Consider the following 6,000-nt stretch of genomic DNA (forward strand, 5'->3'; position numbering starts at 1 on the left):
GGATTAGTGCTGAGTCACAGCTGTTTGTCTGCGGGAAGCAGGCAAACGGGAGCTTGAATTCAGCCGATCCGGGCTCAGTGTGTTTTCTGAGAGGCCCAGACTGTTCGCCCCAGATCCACGTCAGCTCAGCATTACCTAGTGATCCTGCAGGAATGCGGGAGGAAATCCCGTAGGTGTGCGCAGCGTCTCACACGTGTCTAGGACTCCGTCAACTTCTTTCCAGCTTCTTGTTTCACAAATCTGTAATCCCAGGTACTCTGGAGGGTGAAGCTGGAGGATCCCAAGTTCCAGGCCCTCCTGGTCAACCTAGTTAAGATCCTTTTTCTTTGGGGTTGCTGTGACGGCTCCTCTAACCTTAAGGGTCCGCAGAAAGAGAGAGCTGTGTTTATCTTTTTAAAGAACCAACATTTTGTTTTGTCAATCCTTTGTATTTTTTTATTATCAATTTCATTGATTTTGCCTCTTAATTATTTCCTCCTTCTAGTTGTTCTCTTTTTCAAGAGCTTTGAGATACATCATTAGGTTGCTTTCTTGGAATCTTTCTGATTTTCTTATGTAGGCACTCAAAGCTATAACCTTTCCACTTAGAACTTCCTTCATAGCATCCCAGAGGTTCTGTTATGTGGTATTTCTATTCTCATTTGAGTCCAAGAATTTTTTAATGTCTCCCTTGATTTCTTCTATCACTCATTAATCATTCAAAATAGTATTGTTTACTATCCATGTGTTTATATAGTTTCTGTAGAGTTTGGTAATGTTGATTTCTAATTTTATTCCATTATGATCTAATAAGATGAAAGGAATTATATCAATATTTTGTATTTGCTAAGAGTTGTTTTGTGTACTAAAATATGATCTATTTTAGAAAAGGTTCCATGAATTTCTGAGAAAAAAAGTATATTCAGCTCTTCTTGGATGAAATATTCTATAGATGTCTATTAGGTCCATTTGATTTATAATATTTTTCAGGTCCAAAGAGTTTATGTCTTGATGACTTATATCAGGGTGAAAGAGTTGTGTTGAAAGCACCCAGGATTATTGTACTGGGGTGTTTCTAGAGCCTCAATTATAATAGTGTCTTTTTTATGTAATTAGTTGTGCCCATATTTGGGGCATAAATATTCATTATTATCATATCTTCTTATTGGATCATTCCCTTTACCAATATGAAGTGACCTTCTTTGTATCTTCTGATTAATTTTGATGTGAAATTTGCTTTGATAGATATAAAGTAGCTAATCCTGCATATTTTGGGGCTCCATTCACATAGTGTATCAATTTCCTTCCTTTTACTTTCAGCCTGTGGCTGTGTTTGGCAAAATAAAGTGTGTCTCTTGAAAAAAAAACCACAGAGTTAGGTTTTGTATTGTAATTCATTCTGCTGGCCTATATCTTTTAAATGGAGAGTTGAGACTATTTCCGTTCAATGTTATTATAGAGAATTATTTACTAATCCCTGCCATTTTGATTTATTTATTGTGTTTAATTTGGTCCTTCTTATTTGCTTAGATAATCTTCAAATGATATTTGTTCTTTTGTGAGCCCTGAGGTTTGTTTTTTAGTTCTTCTGTGTGTACTACTTCTTCAAGTAAGTTCTGTAGTGCTGGTTTAGTAATCACAGATTATTTTAGATTTTTTCTTATCTGGAAGAATTTCATTTCATCTTTGATTTTGAATAATAGCTTTGCTGTATATAGTAGTTGACAGTTATTTTCTTTCAGGATTTGGAACACATTATTCTAACTCTCCTGACTTGTAAATTTCTGCTTAGAAATCAAGAGTGATTCTGATTGGCTTGCCTCTAAATGTGCCCTGATTTTTTTTTCTTGAGGTTTTTAAAATTCTATCCTTGTCTTGTATTTTAGGCATTTTAATTACAATGTGTTGTGGACAGGTTATTTTTTTATCTTGTCTACTTAGAGTTCTGAATGCTTCCTGTATCTGGATGTCCATATTATTCTTAAGTTTTCAAAATTTTCTGTTATTATTTCCTTGAAGAGTTTATCTATCCCCATTAGCTGACATCTCATAGTCCTTCTCAATTCTAGTGATTCTAAAATTTGTTCTCTTAATGTTGTCCCAGAGTTCTTGTATATTCTGATCATGATTACTTATTATTTTTTTCTTTAATATTTTCTGAATGTTCCAGGCTGGCTATTTTGTCTTCCAAGTCTGAGCTTCTGTCTTCAGCATAGTCTACTTTATTAGAGAGACTGAGCATTTTGTCTGATTTATTGTGTCTTTTATTTCCAAGGTTTCTGTTTGGTTCTTTTTCAATATTTCTATCTCCTTGTTAAATTTCTTGTTCATATTCTGTTCTGACTTCCTTAATTCATTCAGTTGTTTTTCCATGTTCTTCTAAAATTCATTGGTCATTTTTATAATAATTCTTTTGAATTCCTTATTTGATATCTCATCCACTTAAATGTTTGGGGGTCATTTTCTGGTGAATTATAAACTCTAGGAGGTTTTATATTAGCTTGCTTTCTTATATTTCTTGTATTCATGTGTGGGTTTTATGCATTTGTTGGAAAGAATTTCTCTTCCAATCTTTTGTGTGGACTTTTTTAGAGCACACTCTTCACTTGCCAAATTGTCTTATATTGATTTAGATTGAGACACCCCCACACACATAATTATGATATTTATAGCCTCCATATTATTTCTCTGTTTTCACTATTGCTGTTTCAACTTGAGGCCTGGTCATTAGTTTATGTTTTTGTTCTCTTCTATTCTTTGTATTAAAGTATAGCTGAAGATTGAGTGGCATTAGTTTGTGAGTGGAACAAGATGGTTGAGCTTAGTTCAGAAGCAGAGTATCTACCCTGTATACTTGTATCTCAGTAGGTTTGCAGCACCTCACAGAATAGGGAGAAACAAACAATAGCAATAACCAATGCAAACAATATACTGTGGGGAGCCATTCTGACACGTGATTGGGTGACTCCCGTTAAGGGCCTGAGGCGCTTTGGCTCTGTCGAAGCTTTCCCGACCCTTTCCTGATGAGAGAGCCCATCCATGTGGGGGTGTGCCTGACCACTGACCCCGGGGACCCAATCACTGACCCTGACCTTGGAGTGCAGCCCCCCCTCAACCTTCATTGGATGGAATTCTTCCCTGAATCTCTTGTTCCCCAAATAAAAGGCTACTCCCCGGCGTGTTCACTCTCTCTCTCTCTCCTGCTAGCCCAGAGTAATCCTCACTGCCCTGCTGGGCGGCTAAAGGTGGGAACCAGAGAGGTGAGCCGTCTCGGACCTAGCAATATAAATAAGGTAACTGGTTTGTGTGTTTTATTTCAATCTCTTCTAACTAACTTTATGCCTAGAACCTCATTAATGAAACCACTGCACAGGCCGTGTGGTAGAATTGGCGCCCAACGTGGGGCATTCTAGATTAGTTAGATTGAGTGGGAGCGCGCGCTAAAAAGATAAGGAAAAAAATAAAGATAAAGGAAGATAAGGAAAAAAATAAAGATAAAGGAAGAAGTGACAATTGGGTCACAAAAGTACCTGGAGATATTGAAGGAAAGAGACGTTAAATTACTTAAAATGGGAAATTCTACTTCTACGGATAAGAAAATGTATCTGACTATTTTAGACAGTATAATTAATCAGAAAGGAAAACAGATAAAGAAAACTCAGTTATTACAATTCTTAAAGGTTGTAGGTGAATATTGTCCTTGGTTTTGTGACCAAGAGTCTCCAAATTTACTTACTTGGGAGAAATTAGGAAGGAAGTTACAGAGAGTCTGTCTTTCTAATGAAATACCTGGAAGCATAGAAAATATACAGAAAACTTGGACGGCCCTAGAAGTTTGTCTTTTTGAATATATGGGCCAAAGTTCATGGTCCCCTGAATACCTTTTAAAAGGCATTCAAAGAGCTGTTAAGTCTATTCAAATGGAAAACCAGCCTGAGGCTAAGTTAATTCCCTTTCCCTTGAGCCGTTCGAAAACAAAGGCACTAGGGGCCAAGCCCCATGCAGAGGATTCAGATGGCGCGGACCAGCCCGCCTTCTCGCCGCCATCGTTCCCTCCTAGCGGGAGCCCAAGAATTCCAGGGGAGGTCGCACAGTGTGACGTCACTGGCACCGACCAGGACAGTCCGCAATTTTTACCGGGACAGGGACAGAGAACGCAGACAGTTTTTTTAGGACCTTCAAAGACAGTTGAATTAGATCCTGAAACGGGGCCAAAACAAATCCCTACTGGGATTTTCATGCCACTTTCTGATAATACTGTAGGTTTGATTTTGGGACGTGATGAATTAAAGGGAGCCATTGAGGTAATACCTGGTGTGATAGATTCACAATTTAAAGGACAGTTATATGTTACTGTAAAATCCAATTATGCCCTAAGGCTCACCCCAAAGGATATTTTTGCTCAATTAATATTATTGCCTTGTGTCTCAGAAAGGCACCTGCCGGTAGATTCAGTTTCTAAACCGCCAGACAGAGTATACTGGTCCCAGTTAGTACAGCAAGAACGCCCTTTATTAAAACTTAAAATTAATAATAAAAATTTCCTAGGTATAATAGACACAAAAGCTCACATCTCAGTATGGTCCAGTAGGTTTTGGCCTAGGAACTGGCCTTTGCATGTAGCACCAGCTAACCTAGAGGGAATAGGACAGGTTTCACAGCCTGCTCAAAGTGCCAACTATCTCCGTTGGGAAGATTCCGATGGAAACAGTGGAGTATTTAAGCCTTATGTATTAGAGTCTTTACCAGCTAACCTATGGGGAAGAGATATTTTAGCCAAAATGGGATTATTATTAGTTACTCCAAATTCTATAAGGTCAGTTGAGGAAGTTAATCAGAGGTATTTTCCTGGAGATGATAAGGAGATCTTTCAGAAAGAATATCTGTTTACAAGCCAGTCTCCACGACAAAGATTAGTAAATGCTCCAGACCAAAATTTTTACTAGGGGCCCTGAGTACTTCCCCGATCCCTAAGACAGCTGAAAAAATCACGTGGCTCACAGAGGAGCCTATATGGATTTCTCAGTGGCCCATCTCAGGGGAAAAGCTTAAAATAATTCATAGATTAGTTGAGGAACAACTTCAGGCTGGTCATATTGAACCAACATTTAGTCCTTGGAACACCCCTATTTTTGTCATTAAGAAAAAGTCAGGAAATTGGAGATTACTACAGGATTTAAGGGCAATAAATCAGGCAATTCAGCCTATGGGATCATTACAGCCAGGACTTCCCTCCCCCACAGCCATTCCTTTAGATTATAGCTTGATGGTAATAGATTTAAAAGACTGTTTTTTCTCTATAAGGTTACATCCTGAAGATTGTGAAAGATTTGCTTTCACTGTCCCAGCAATTAATTTTAAGGAACCTGTTAAAAGATATTGCTGGAAGGTACTTCCCCAGGGAATGCGTAATAGTCCTACACTGTGCCAAAAATATGTTGATCGGGCGATAGATCCCATAAGAAATAGTTTTCCTGATGCATATATTATTCATTTTATGGATGATATATTATTGGCTCATGCTAATCCAAAGGTACTTTCAGAAATTTTTACTCAGTTAGAGACTTCGCTTACAGCAATGGGTTTATGTATAGCTCCTCAAAAAATTCAAAAGGTATCTCCTTTTCAATATCTAGGTCAGATAATTCAAGGAAGTATAGTCCGTCCTCAAAATCTTCAGATAAGAGTTAAGGAGTTACGTACCCTTAATGATTTTCAAAAACTATTAGGAGATATTAACTGGCTAAGACATCCTTAAAATTAACTACTTCTGAGTTAAGTCCTTTATTTCAGATATTACAAGGAAATCCTTCTCCAACCTCTCCACGGCAGCTAACTTTGGAGGCCAAGACAGCCTTAAGGAAAGTTGAAATTGCAATTAAAAATGCACAGCTTACTAGAATAGATCCTAAAGAAATAATGTATTTATTAATATTCCCAACTGAACATACCCCAACAGGAGCCATATGGCAAAGATTAGGAGTTATTGAGTGGATTTATTTATCCCACTCCCCTCAAAAA

This window comes from Spermophilus citellus (genome assembly GCF_964194105.1).
Source record: "Spermophilus citellus genome assembly, chromosome: 2".
NCBI classification, from domain to species: domain Eukaryota; kingdom Metazoa; phylum Chordata; class Mammalia; order Rodentia; family Sciuridae; genus Spermophilus; species Spermophilus citellus.